The 16136-nt window shown below is 33.2% G+C and overlaps 1 long non-coding RNA gene across 1 annotated transcript; it reads right to left on the bottom strand.

The window, feature by feature from the left end:
- Window positions 1–1821: 1821 nt before the first annotated feature.
- LOC128033758 (uncharacterized) lies at window positions 1822–2349 on the bottom strand. Its single transcript, XR_008189790.1, has 3 exons — window positions 2319–2349; window positions 1989–2233; window positions 1822–1907 (listed from the first exon to the last, which is right to left on the bottom strand). It is a non-coding gene; the product is annotated as an uncharacterized LOC128033758 (long non-coding RNA).
- Between the last annotated feature and the right edge of the window lie 13787 nt (window positions 2350–16136).

The following is a 16136-nucleotide window of genomic DNA, read 5'->3' as shown; positions in this document are numbered from 1 at the left end:
CTTTAGCGGCGTTTTTAGAAATAAACGCCGCTAAAGGTATTGGTCTATAGCGGCTTCTAGCACAAACGCCGAAGACTAAGACCTTTAGCGGCGCTTTAGTGGAAGCGCCGCTAAAGACCTAATCTTTAGGCGTTTGTGCTAGAGGCGCTATAGATCGAGGTCTTTAGCGTTTATTTCTCAAACGGAATAGACCTAATCTATAGCGGCTTTGACCACAAACGCCACTAAAGAACCTAATCTTTAGCGCTTTTTCCCTAAAACGCCGCATGATAGACCACGATCTATAGCGGCGCCCACCACAAAACGCCACTAAAGACCATGATCTTTAGTGGCGCTTTCCACAAACGCCGCTAAAGACCCTTATCTTTAGCGGTAGCTTTGACCAAAAACGCCACTAAATTTGGCAGATTTGTAAAATAAAATTTTTATATTTTAGCCCTCCCGTAAAAACAAATCAAAAGAAATCATATCTAAACCACCAAAAGTAATAAATCTATATATTAAACAAATAATAAATATCAATAAATAAAATAAATTTCAGATTATTCTTACAAAATGTTAAAAGTTAAAATGGTAATTAAAAGTCAAAATCAAGTATATTTACACGATAGTCTAAGACGGCGATATTATGCATCATTGAAACATCTTCATCATGCTCAAGTCACTGGAGTTCATCGAACTTTGACGCCGCTCTGCTTCCTCGCTTGCACCCTCTGCTTCCCTCGCTTTAGCCTCTGCTTCTCTCATTGCTTCTGTACTTCTCTAGTCTGCCGTCTCCACTTCTCTTCTCGCCAGATCGCTTTAAGTCTGCTTGGAGTTCTTCATACTTTCATTGAACCTCGCTTCTCTCATTGCTTTGCATCTGCTTTCGATTGTAGGTGGAGTTCTTCATATCTTTTGAACCTCGACTTCTCTCGATGTTGCCTCCGCTTTAAGTTGTGTAATTTGCTCAATTGTTGTCGCTTGCATCCGAGCCATCTGGTCTCTTAACCTCGAACTTGACTTGACTCGACTCCCGAAGGCATATATTGTTGCGAGCTAGATCCAAAATATTGGGATGGGTTAACAAAAGATCCTTGAAATCGAACCCGACCATACCTTTCAGACCCAAAACTTCAAAGATAATCCGGTTATCAATGTCGTCAATATGAACAGAACTATCACTGGAAGCAATCGCTCAGACTCGCCTTTTATCCTTTAATTTTTCCTAAAAATAAATCCTATAGTTAGGAACATAATATATATTAAAAAATCCAATGCAACATAACTTAACAATATTTGCATTACAATAAATGAAATAAATCATTAGAAAATAAACACTATAAATTATTAAAACAATTTAAATTGTATTAATTAAGCAAACGTACCATAATTTCTGCACTTGAGTCATAGGGTTTCCATATTTCTTCCTATGTGTAATGTCAAAAGTTGAAGGCGTCCAACTTTTGACCGGACGACGATTCCTACAATACAATAGTAAAAATATTAATGTAAGTAAGTAATAAATATCGCCAATATTAAAAATTGAAAATACCTCTGCATGAGCTACACACGCAAAACTTTTCGACCCAATTTGTGTGAGTGAATTTTTGTTGTCGCTTACTTTTTTTCCAACTTCTTCACGATCCTACATTATGAAATTATTAGTACGTTAATTAGGAAATACTATACACCAAAGTAATTACAAAATTTTATAAGTTACACATACCTCTCCTTTCTTGAAGTCCAAAATCTAACGACCTCTTCCCACTGGTACCTCAAAGATTCCCGTGGGACATTTTGTAATCTCTCTTGAGTGTTGTTTTTTTCTTAAAATAGTATTTCTTTAAAGTGCTCTTATGGTCTCTCCATCTTTTTCCCAATGCCTTCTTTACATAAGCATCGGAGACCTCTAGAGCAAATCTCGCCTACAAAAAACACAACTTAAGAAAGTAAATGTAAACGAAACTTAAACCCAAGTATTATAAATGACATACACGTTTTGTTACCTTAATGTTATCCAGAGCTTGGTTCTTGTTACTCTCGGGCACTTTATGCCATGACTCGAAGTTAATGGGTAACATATTTGCATTCCGTGCTAGAATGCCCATGTATCTTGCTAAAAGGCGAGCTTCTGATCCAACAGGCTGACCGAAGCTATTACTAGATACTTGGACACGCTCGACTGGATCTAGGTCGTATAAATCGCTCAGTACCGTACGTCCGCGACCTCTCCGCGTCCGACCAGTTTCATCTGAAAAATAAAAGTATTGTAATATACGAAATTTAAAAAAAACAAACAAGAACTCAACACACATGTAAATTAAATGTTAAATTACTTTGAACTTCTATAGGTTCCTCAGGTGTAACCAGAACATTCGAAGATCCAATAGCAGTCTGTTGTTCAAGGTCTTTGTTTGTTTCACGAGTTTGGAGTACCTTGAACAATACGGTGCGATCGCAATTTTCTTCTAGGCATTTTATCTGCAATACAAATAAATTAGTTGAAAACTTAGTATACAATTACAATAATAATATCACATATAAAATAGTTGAAATGTCATCATTCATAGATGTAATTAGATAATCGTAAAAGCTTACTACATTATAATTCGTAAATCTCTTCATCCGTATCCTGGCGGACCCATTGAAATTGTGTACTAGTACTAGGGATGTTTTCGTTTAAGTTCTGTTCTGGAAATGGCAAAGTTTGTGTTCTGTCGTCAATGTCATCTCTACTTCCACTGCCCATGTCAAACAAGTCTCTAGGGATGTTACGGAGTACAACGTACCAACCCTCATTAGTTGGGTCTTTTGAGTAAAAAACTTGTTTGACTTGAGAAGAAAATACATACGGCTCGTCAATCAATTGTTGTCCTGTGTAAATCAATCGAGCGAAGTTTACCATTGTGAAACCAAATTGATCTTGCTTGATTCCACGTGCAGTATTAACATCGGCCCAATCACCTCGAAATAAGACAACTTTCCATTTTTCATAGTAATCCAACTCAATTATGTCAGTAAGAAGTCCAAAATATTCCACATTTCCCTCCACAGGATTATTGTCCCTAGCACTAGCATAACTTGTAATTGTGGAATTAACCACTATTCCACAATTTTGCGTTCTCCTCAATCTCTCGCGATATTTTGTATGAAATCAATTCGTTTATGAGGAACGCACTATATCTTTTAACCACCGATTTGGACCTTGGGAAAGCCATTTAACTTCGTCGGTGACGTTCTTCCCACTCAAACCTATTGAATGGAAAGTAAACCGAGTAATTAAAAATGTTTTGAGTAAATGTTATTATTTGTCGGTGAAAGCTCCAATTACATACCGCTTTGGCTTAACCATTCATGAAAAGATTCGTAAACAACTTATTGATATCTCGATGTTGTGTTCTTCTAAAAGCTTGAACGTGATCTCAATATTTGTTTGTACTCACTATGTTAAAAATATGTTCACTTTGTTAGACTATAAACAATTTTAAATGATGAATATTTATCAAATTTCCGAACTTACTTGCGTAAAGGTTCGATTGATTCGTGGTGAAACAGAACATATCGATGTGCTTGAACCCACGATAAATCATCTAATTCTGCAATTTCAACTTTACCGATTGGTTCTCCAAAACTTTAGAACAAATAAGTCTCGGCAAAGTTATGATCCGTGAGTCCAGCATTTCTATTTGGTCTGTTCAACCTTGTTTCAACATCTTCCAAATATCTTGAACAGAAGGTCATACATTCCTCTGCCAAGTAGCCTTCAGCAATCGATCCTTCTGGATAACGCTTGTTGCGGCAATAAGACTTTAATTTGGATAGGAACCTAAACACGGTATACAACATTATCAAAAGTTGTAACTAAAGGCATATAGGTGAATGGAGGAAAATTTTAAAAATTGTAATTAACACCTTTCTGTGGGATACATCCATCGATAGAAAATGGGTCCGCCAAGAATTGCTTCATGCGGGAGATGGATTATCAAGTGAACCATAATAGTGAAGAAGGAAGGTGGGAAGATTTTCTCCATGTTGCATAAAGTTAAAGCGGCTCGATCATGTACCTTCTGAAGTTCATGAACATCCAAAACTTTGCCACAAGTGACTTTCATTATATTGGATAGTTCAATTATACAAGACGTCACCTTCTTCGAAATACAACATCGTAGAGCAACTGGCAGTAAATCTTGCATTAAGATGTGATAGTCATGTGATTTTAGCGAATATAGTCTTCGATCTTTAACACTAACACATCGAGATATATTAGATGCATACGCATCTGGAACCTTTATATCCTTCAACACCATGCAGAACACTTCTTTCTCTGTCTTCGACATTGAGAAAATAGAAGGCGAAATCGATATTTACCATTCTAAGTGGATTCGGATGAAGATCGTGTCAATTCTATCCGAACTAAATCAAGTCGACTCAAGATTGTCTTTTGATTTTCCGTCTACATTCAAAATTGTACAGACAATGTTCTCGCAAACATTTTTCTCAATGTGCATAACATCAAGATTGTGTTGTAAAAGGTGGTGCTCCCAATAAGGCAACTCAAAAAAAATACTTATTTTTTTCCACAAGTCTGCCTCATTAGGATCATCCTCTTCATCGGAGTTATCATCAGCTTCATCATTTGATCTTTTATTTCTTTGCGTGTTTGCCGGTTGATTCATCTTCCCATAACTGAAATTCATATCTTCCAACATTAACAAGATTTCAGATCCACTTGTCTGCGAAGGAGCTTCTCTGAACTCTTCAGTACCGTCAAATGTCGAACTCTGAGATCTAAATCTATGATTTTTCGGTAACCACCGACGATGCCCCATGTAAGAGAACTTCTTCCCATTGTATAACCATTGTTAACATGTTTGTGCAGCACAACAAGGGCACGCATAACGACCCTTGGTACTCCAACCGGATAAATTGGCATATGCGGGGAAGTCATTAATGGTCCACATCAAAGTCGCACGTAAATTAAAGTTCTTCTTTCTCAAAGACATCGTATGTCTCGACACCACCCATAATTGTTTTAACTCTTCAATAAGTGGTTGTAAATAAATGTCGATATCATTCCGGCCCTTTCTCTCGTGGATAATCATAGATAAGATAAGGAAGATTGCTTCATGCAAATCCACGAAGGCGATTGTAAGGAACAAGCACTCATCGCCAAGCTCGTATGCGAGACTCATGATCTTGTAAGGATTAAATCCATCAGATGCTAGGCCAAGCCTCACACTCCTGGGATCACTTGCAAAGCTTGGAAATTTATTGTCAAATAATTTCCAAGCTAAAGAATCTGCCGGATGCCTTAATAGTCCATCATCGGTTCGTCCTTCATGGTGCCACGTCATTGACTCCGCTGTCTTCGACGACATGAAAAGCCTTTGAAGCCTTGGTATCAGCGGAAAATACCGCAAAATCTTGACCGGCTTCTTTCTTGGTTGTGCATCATTTTCATCGTCGTTCCCATCTTCTGTGTTTCTATTTATCCAACGGATTCGCCATACATGACAAAGACTTGTTGGTTTCTCCGATCGCCCAAACAACATGCAATCATTCGCAACTGTGGATTTTGTTGTACCCAAGACCTAAGTCTTTATCATTTTCTTCATATCTTTGCATGACTGAGGAATTTTTGCAAACGGAAACATTTCTCTGAAAACTCAAGATTGTCAATGAGTTCCGGTCCACCCTTCCAAACATTTTAACTGAAAAGACGAATGCGAAAGACATTTTGAAAATTTCGATCCTCATATAGTTCGAGTTCATCTCATTAAGTAGCGTAGAACTTCGCCGCTTCTCCATTCGGCTCTTCATGAGGTACACTTCTTCCCTGTTCGGCAAAAGCATTTCCACCGAGATTACAATCATCAGATGCCACAAAGTCGGCTGGGAACGACTGCAAACCATGATTGTGCATATTAAATGCATCCCGCATCATCCATTCCATGTCATCCCCTCTAACAGACTGATGGTAAGCATTACCATAATAAGATACATCCATCCTTGAGGAGGAAGTACTCGGCAGGCATTCTCCATGAAAAACCATTGTTTACAACCCCGAACAAAACCATCAACAATTAGATGCTCGTATACAACTTCACAATAATGCCAGTTTATGTTCACACACTTCTTACACGGGCAAAGAATCATGTTCTCTTGGCTTGCATATTGAAATGCAAAATTTAGAAAAGTCTACTCCATTTCGATAACCGCTAAACACCCTTGACAAATTCATCCAAGAGCGGTCCATTTCTTAATTATGTATGTCCGACATTGACAATAAATTGCACGGGTTTAAGATTTAGGAATAAGTGTAATTAAGGTATGTAAGTTATTATTTAAGTTAAGGTATAGTAAATATCACGGTAACTTATAAGTGTATTTAACTTATTTGAGTTCCACCACATAAGGGATATTTATGTAAGTTATGTAAGTTATGTATTAAGTAAATTATGTAAGTTATGTATTATCTAAGTTATGTAAGTTATGTATTAAGTAGGTTATGTAATTTATGTCTTATGTAAGTTATGTAAGTTTTGATTTTGTGTATTATGTAACTTATTTAATTTGATCTGTTATGTATTATTATGTAAGTTACTATTTAGGTTATTATTTAAGTCATTATATATGTTGGTTATGTAAGTTGTGATATGATTAATATTTATGTATGTAAGTTATGATATGATTGATAAATTTAAGTTATATAAGTTATGTATTATTACGTAAGTTATTTAAGTTATATGATTGATAAATTTAAGTTATTTAAGTTACGTAAGTGGTGTATTATGTAAGTTAAGTAAGTTACGTAGGCTATGTATTATGCAAGTTATTTATGTAAGTGGTGTATTATGCAAGTTATTTATGTAAGTGGTGTATTATGTAAGTTATGTACGCTATGTATTATCTAAGTTTTATGTTATTATGTAAGTTATGCAAGTTTCTATATAAGTTTCTATGTAAGTTATGTAGGTTATTATTTAAGTTATGTATTATGTAAGAATAAATAAAATTTTATTTAAGTTATGTATTATGTAACTGTATATATAAGTTATGATATGATTGATAAATTTGAGTTATCAAATTTTATTATGTAACTGTATATATAAGTTATGATATGATTGTTATTAGGGGTGAGCATTCGATCGAATCGAATCAAATCGAATCGAAAATTTTCGAGTTAATCGAGTTTTCGAATCCCATTTTATCATCCTAACTTTATTTGAAATTTTATCGAATCGAATCGAGTGAGATAGAAATCGAATCGAATCGAATCGAATTATTTGTTCGAGTTAAGTTTAAAATAAAATAAAATTATTGTTGTTTATTTTTATGTAATTTTTCAAAAATAATTTTCTTTAAAGTTTTAAACATAATCATACAACAAAAATTGAAGTAAATAAGTGAATAAATAAAAGTAACACAACATCAACCCAAATAAACAACATAATTCCAAATAAATAACAAACATAATACAAAAAGATTATAATAAAAACATAAGTAAAAGTCCAAGTAAATAGCATGAGTCGAAATAAACAACATTATAATAAAAAACAAAACATAAGCATCAAGCTTACTTGTCTTCAATAATCAATTGTTTGAAATTTACTAAAAGTCATCCAAAACGCCATTTCATACTTCACGTTTTATTGAACATATATACCAACCAAAACTTGGGGTTCATATCACCGCAACCGACTTTCTTTGTAATTGCAATCAACCTCGAGATTTATAGCATTTTGTGTGTGTATATTCAACTGAATTGGATGAGTAAAGAGAGACGAAATAAGGTATATAAATGCCCAAACATCAAAAGAACAATGAGATTAATGAAAAATTGTCTATAGTTACAATCATCAAATGCAAGTTCAACAAATAGTTCCGTCCTAAACATAAGTAAAATCCTAATATCAAATCGATGCTTCGAACAATTTGGAAGAGCACAGATCCATAAAGTTAGACCACAAATACAATTTTAAAGTTTATGCTACAATATGTAGGACAACTAGGGATTATTAGATACCGTTAAGTTGACCAGTTGAAGTGTTGAACTATATTGTGAGAAAAACAAGGGAATAGGGATTTAACCGTGTAACATTTTATCCTTTCAGTATGTTAGGAAGCCAGTCGACTTGAATCATAGAAAAAAGATGGCTCTTTCATATTCCATATACCTAGCCTCCCTTTACAAGATATGAATCCAAATCCTCCAAGTTGAAGTCCCAAGTTCTAAAAATTATAGTGTTCCTTTATTTACTTGAAATAAGGTTCACCTAAATGTTGAAGACACAAGGTGAGGGTGTTTTTAGCTTTGAATCTTGTACCTTTCATCCTATAATTTCCACCTAATTTCATCTTTCTAAGTTTGTTGAATCCTTTATGAAGCATATCAACAACATGCATGCTAAGGTAGTAAGGTTACATTAAAGGTAGCTATTTTATGAATTATGAAGTTACAATTAATATGCTTCTTCCATTAGGATTTAAATACCGGTGGGAGTGTAATAGTATTGAGTAATTAAAACAGTTAAACATTCCATCAAGAAATTCTATGTTAAATAGCTTACAACTAATATGTAAGCCTTTTACAAGAGTAATTAGCTAAAGGCAAATGTGTATACCGCATCACGTAAAAAGAACACAATACAATTATGAAGACCAAAAAGCAGAAAAGAGAAAAGGAATAAATCAAATTTGGATACAATTAAACAAATATGCAAGGACGTACATGCAGACACATAAACATATTGCTTACTTGTACAAGTGAAGGCTTATATCGCAGCTTCAGCTTGGGAAAGGCATGCCCGTTAAACTGGGAGATGTCTCGAACTAGTATATCTAAAATCATCATCTTCTTTTAGCCATTCAACATATGCAAAAGAATGTTTTGAGGGCCCACTATACTGCAAAATGAAGGGTATAGAAGAAATTATTAGTGGCAAAAATGAACTACTCCAAGGAATCGATAGGCATTATGCATCGCAAACCAAGCTATGCAACTTTCTAGCACCGCCATCAATATCAATCATTTACTTGCATTAGATGAAATACTCGCCTTGTTTTTCCAAACAACATACGACTTGAGTACTTTAAAATGAAAGGAGGAATGGGAGGAAAGAAGAGAACAAAAAGACCAAACTATACTATCTTCTACAATTAATCAATATCTTGGAAGGAACTAAGCACCAAGAGAGTCTTGAATGAAGATAGGAAAAATATGCTCAGTACATACATGGAAAAGCATATGAGAACTATATGCATTTTCAATTACTAAAATTTTGTAGTTTAAATTTGAAAATAAGCTGTACAAGGTCAAAAATGAAGCAAGCACTAGCATTTGCAACCTAATATTTCATTTTCGTTAGCAAAAAAAGGGATAAAAACACCCTTTTGTTTAGTCGAGCATGAAAAATCAAATGAGCGAAAAAAACAATGTCGATTCATCACCAAATTATGGAGTGGTAGAATATGATAGTAATCACAATGCTCAAATTGCCTTGAATAATGGAACGTAACTATTTATTCAATTATTAATTAATAAAAAATGCAAGGGGCGACTGACAAAGTACCTGTGCGTTAATCCCTTGTTCGTTTATATAGATTCGCCATGTATGTCCAAACCTCGAAAATAAAATTAAAAAATAAATCAATGAAACGCCTGGTAGAGCGTAAGAAAGGAGTTTGGTTATCGACGATTTGAGTTTGGATTTGGTCCTCAAAGCTTGGATTTGAGTTTGGTTTATGTACCAAAACTATATCCGAGTTTCGAAAGAAGTTTCAAGATTAAAATGGGTTTCAAAGGTTATCCAAGATTACGGATTATCTTCAAAGATTGGAAGATGAGATGAAGAAAATTGATGGATCGATGTAAGGAGGAAGAAATACAATGTAAGGAAAGGAATAAAGTTAACATACCTTTGAAATTCAAAGGTAGAATACGAGAAACGGTAGAAGCACCGCTCTAAGCTAACCTCGATTCGGAATTGGGCGGAGCCGTGTGGAGGACCGGAGGTGGATCGGTGGAGGTGGATCGGGAAAAAAAGGGAAGAGGAAGAGGGCACGGGCTGCTTAGGGATTTGGAAGCAGAAATAATTGAAAATTTCCGGCGTTTCTACAGTAGCGCCACTAATGCCCACAAAAACGGTGACGTTTTGTTTAAACAACAGCCCAACCTTGCGGCGTTTTTATAAACGCGCGCTAATCTAATGCACATTTAGTGGCGTTTTTCCCTAGCGCCGCTAAAGCCATTAAAATCGCAGACTAAAGCTACGCCGTTTTGTCTATAAAATTAAGAATTTTTGTGGCGTTTTTATTCCAAACGCCGCTAATGTCTCGTTTATTGCGGCGTTTTTAGTGGAAACGCCACTACGAAATCAAATTTTATATTGAAACGACGCCGTTTAGGTATTCCATAGTTTTGTTAAGTAATATTTATAATATATAGTAGTAAAAATTATAAATTTTAGTGTTTTAACTAATATTTATAAATTTTAGATAAAATTATAAATTTTAGTGTTTTTATTTTATTTTAATTCCATTTGTTAATTTGGTCCTCTCCTAAATTGTCAAATGTTATATATTAATTTTTTAACTTATTTATTAGTTTCCTTTAAGTAATATTTATAATAAATTAGATAAAATTAACATTTTAGGGTCTGTTTGATTGCCGTGAAATATTTTCCGTAAAATGATTTCGAAAATGTTTTACTTTTCTGTAAAATGATTTATCGGAAAATATTTTCGGTGTTTGATTGAATCATGTAAAATATTTTCTACTGTTTATGATTTCGAAATATTTTTCAAAAATTGTTTTTACATATATTGATATATATTAATAAATTTTTATATTTTAAATTATTTTTACATATATTGCAATGATTTATTTTGGAGTTCATTTTCCAAATGGAAAATATTTTCCGCCAATCAAACGCTGGAAAAGTTGGAAATGATTTTCCGGAAAATCAATTCATTCAATCAAACAGACCCTTAGTGTTTAAATTTCATTTTTATTTTTCTATTTTAATTATCTTTTATTTTCTTCCACATTTGTGGCGTTTTAAAGAAAAAACGCCACTACCTAAACTGACCCTATTGAAAAATTGCAATACATATTTGCGGCGTTTTCACAAAAACGCCGGTAATGTCTACCTTTTGCGGCGTTTTTGCTGAAAACGCCACTAAAAAATTTAAATTTTTCTACCCAAACGGCACCGTTTTAGGAAATTTTAATACATAGTAGTGGCGTTTTTTGCTGAAAACGCCTCTAAAGCTCGCATATTTTTTTATATTCAATTATTGTATCTTTCATATAAATTTTACATAAAGAATTATTATAATTTTAAGTAATATTTAAAAGAATTAGAAAAATTTTATTTCATTTTTTGTATTTTATTTTTCTTATAATTTGGTCCTATCCAAATTAAATAATTACATAAAGAATTATTTTTATTCCATTTTTATTTTTGTGTTTTATTTTTCTTATAATTTGGTCCTATCCAATTTAAATAATTACCTATCTATCCATATTAAATATATCAAATGGTTTAGATTAAATATTTTAAATATAAAAGCATTAATTAATTGTATAAAATTGTATCATTTAACAAATCTAAAGTAAACCTTAAATCTTAAATTAACCATTCAATATACATATATAAAGTCTATCTATTATATATCTCTTAAATAATATAAACTATACTCATAATTTCAATATATTAAACTTATTATTATATCTTTTACAATTATATAAGAACATATTTAATATATAAATAAAAAAACTAATTAGTCTAAACCTTAAACCTTAACACAACCCTTGAAACCCTAAATCCCTAGCTCTTAACCCCTAAACCCCCTAACTCTTAACCCTTAAACCTTAAACCATAATCCCTAAATCCATATATAATCCCCAAACCTTAAAATAGTAACTCCTAAACTGGCCTTCAATCTTAAATTAACCATATACCTTAAGCCATATAAACCCTAAACTATAATGATAATTAATTAAATATTTTAAAATATTTGTTATCTTATCCTTTTCAATTATATATGAAATTTAAAAACATATTTAAAATATAAATAAAAAATTAATCTAAACCCAAAACCCTAACTCGACCCATGAAACCCTAAACTATATATCCTTAGCTCTTAACCCCTAAACCCCTAAACCTCTAGCCCTAACCCCTAAACCTTACATCCTAACCCGACCCTAAATCCCTAATCCCTAAACCCCAACCCAATCCAGATTCCCTAACCCTAAACCTTATTTAATATATAAATTAAAACACACTAATTAATCTAAACCTAACCCCTATATATACCTCTAACCCTTAAATCCATAAACCCTAAATCCATAAACACCATATTTGGTGTTTTATATTTACTTTATTTGATTTATTTAATCGAACTATCAATTTAAGTTTTATGATATTTTATTTTACTCATAATTTAATATATTTTTCTAGTAAAGTAGTTTAAATAAACTATATGATTGAAAAAAATAATAAATAGTTAAGAGGTAGGACTTCTCTTTAATAAAAACATTTTGTATTAAACAATATTATTTGTTATCATTTAAATGTAAATTTGACTATTATATAATGAATACAACGAAATATCAATTTTTCAACTTATAATAAAAAATATATTAGCGGCGCTTTTTCAAAAACGCCGCTAAAGATCTTAGCATTAGCGGCGCTTCTTCAAAAATGCCGCTAAAGGCCAGAGCAATGCCGGCGCTTCTTCAAAACGTCGCTAAAGGATAGAGATAGCGGCGTTTTTAAGCGCCGCTATCTTCGCTTTTAGCGCGCTTACTCAAAACGCCGCTAAAGGCCAGAGCATTAGCGGCGCTTCTTAAAAAACGCCGCTAAGGGCCCCAAAAACTCATAAAACGGTGTCGTATGGCTTAGGCTTTTTGCGGCGATTTTCAAAAAACGCCGCTAATGCTAATTTTTAGCGGCGTTTTCTGTTAAGTGCCGCTAATTCTCTACCTTTAGCGGCGTTTTTATAAAAGCGCCGCTAATGCTCGATTTTTAGTGGCGTTTTTTGTCCAAACGCCGCTAAAATGCCGCTAAAAGCCTGTTTTGGTGTAGTGATATTTTAGTTTAGGTGAAAATAATTTAAATTTGTTTGTTTTTATTTTAACCTAATAAAATGTCATATCAATAATTCACACATGACTTAACGAAAAAGCATGCTACATAGATAACGGGTTTAGTGAAATGTGAAATTTGAACCAAATTTAAAGTTTGATATATGTATATGCACCATATTAAAGCCCATGTATAACATTGCAAATTGTATCAAAATTCATGTATAATTTTGGTATTTATCCTATTATAAAATAAATATCGATTATCGAAAGGAAATGCTACTATAATAATTTATAATAAATACTTTTATGTTGTATTTGTTTCACCAAGAACAACTTTTAGAAAATGATTTTAGTAAAATTTTCCAAACAATGTAAAATATTTTACGCAGAGTCATTCAAACATTAGAAAATATCAACTTTTCTAGAAAATCAATCCATTTTCTAGAAGTCGCTTTTAGTGAAACAAACACAACCTTAAAATGAAAATTTTAAAGAAAAATAAAAATTGTAAAATGGATGCAAAAATATTGGTTTTGATGTTTTAAAGCTTTTACAAAAGTTGTATTGCTCACTTTCTCTTTTTTCGATTTTATTTTGTTTTTAGTTTGTACTTTAAAAGATACGGGAAATATTTTAAAATATTTTTAATCTTTATTTTAAATTATGTCACATAAGATTTGACATATTATCTAATGGTTAAATGAACAGTTTTAATAATTGAAAATTTTGATTGAAATAATATCGATAATTTGAAAATATAATCGAATGATTTAAAATGTGAGAACAATTTAGAATGAAGTTCATAATTTAGAAATGTATGGTAAAATTAATTCTAAATTTTATCATATTAATAATTTGTATTAAATAAACTTTAAAATGTGGAGTATTTTGTGTTTATATTATATCTTGAAAAATGACTATTTGGGTCAATACATGGGGATGGGGAGATTCAGCCACAAAGAATCTCATTTCACGCAGTACAGTTCGAAGTACCTAATACCATTCCCACACACATGATCAGCGCCTATCGTGCCGACAATCTTTAGGTAGTACCCATCGGCCACCCAGCCCAAACCTTTTGGGCTGTGGCATAAAACGTGTTTCATGCATTATGGAGCCTCCCCTAATCGATACTTGTTGTTTTGACAGTGGTACAATTGTCAATCTAGGATCCAGATGATGGGAAACGCTCCTAAATACCCTCCAATGTGCCTACAATAATGGTTCCATTGACATCTTCATTCTAACAAATGTGCATATAATAATTGTTTCCATTACCCTCAAATTTAATCATATTGTAGATTAGATAGGTCAGATCTCCAACATGTCGAGTATTGTCTTCAGCGGAATTTTTGTCTCTAAACTTTGTTGAGAGCTTGAATATTTAAAGAGGTATTAGATTTACAAAACAGAAGTGTATTGTCAGATTCTTAATAAGATGAACCATACACATTACGCATGCTCAGGCTCAAACCCATAACCTGTATATAGTATATAGATCACTTTTGGGTGAGAATACTACACGACATGGGCTAACTCTATGAGCTCACCACCTCTTCAAGAACTTAGGTTCTTGACAAAGTTGAAAGACAAAATCCTCAACTAGAGACAATACCTAACATGTTCGACCCTCAGCACATACAAAACTCCACACTAAATCAATATTTTAAGATATTAGTAAAGTTATTAGTGAGGTCTTAGCTTAATGGTGGAGGGTAGAGTAGAGTAAAGAAGAAGATTGTTGTTATATAGTAGTCTTCATCCCATACAATCATAGCTTTCTTCACACTTGTCGTCGTACTTTGTTAATCACACATACATACATACACATACCAGCACGTGACATCAGTTTTGTGCTGAATGGTGGACACGTTAGAAACCACGTGACGCAAACGCATCGTACCAAAAATATTCATCTTTTGGTGTCTTTATTTATTTTGTCCCACCAGTGAGCAAACCCCCAAAACCCGACGTCAACCAAATCTTGTTGCATTAATGAAGGGCTGATAATATATTAAAAACAACCCCCTGTTGCTAACGTGACAGTGTTAATGTACTGTAAAGACTGCATCAAAACTATTAGGGTTTAAATTTTAGTTGTAAGTTTTAAGATTTTTACACTATTACTTTAAGGAAACTTACAAGTGGAAAGGAGAAGAAAAAACAAAAACGAAAGAAGGGGATATGGGGTGGTGGTGTGAGCATATATCCCCACGACGTGACCATCATTCGTTGGATGCAGGAGGCAGGGCAGGGCAGGCCAGCTCACTCACTCACTCACACACACTGCTTCACTTACCCTTTTTCGCCCCCACTTGGTTTTCTGGCACAGAAGCTGTCTCTCAATCTTCATTCTCTCTCTATGCTGTCTTTAATTCCCTTTTGGCTGCTTCTTCTTCCCACACTTGTTGCTCTCTCCTTCACCCTCCTCCCCCTCAAGTTTATCTATGGTTAATTGATGAGTTAATGCATCCGGCAAATAACTCTCTTATAACAATCAGATTAAATTATTCTTTAATTTTCATTGTTCAATGGATCAATTCAGGTTAGATTAGGGTTAATGTAATCGGTACATAACCGGATTAAATTAATCATTTTATTATTAAATGAGTCAATTTTATTTTTATACTATTGAAAAGAATCAAATAAGTTCTGCTTGAGAGCGGAAAGAGACCTCTATAAATTCTCCAAGGATGTTGTGGAGAATTAGAGATTAGTTGGCTAAAGCGTGGATTGTTACTGTGAAGCATATTTATCAGGAATGCAATGGAGTTGCTAATAGGTTGAGTAAGATCGAATTGCTCGATCTAGCAGAAGTTCAGGTTTTCCATACACCAGATGAAGCTTCGAAGTGTCTGCATGATGATGTCAATCAGTCAGAAAAGCGTCTATCTTTTAATGGGCTTATAAAACGCAAAGGATTAATCATTAACCTCATTCCAATAAATACAAACTTTGAAAGGATTAATTTTTATAAATCGTAAAATACACATAAAAAATATGAGACAAATATTATTTAAGAATTAAAATGCAGACACAAATATTTTCTCACAAGGGTTTG

Source organism: Gossypium raimondii, chromosome 10, assembly GCF_025698545.1.
Source record: "Gossypium raimondii isolate GPD5lz chromosome 10, ASM2569854v1, whole genome shotgun sequence".
NCBI lineage: Eukaryota > Viridiplantae > Streptophyta > Magnoliopsida > Malvales > Malvaceae > Gossypium > Gossypium raimondii.
The sequence above is the reverse complement of the archived record's forward strand: the minus strand, read 5'-3'. Positions and strand labels throughout refer to the sequence as shown.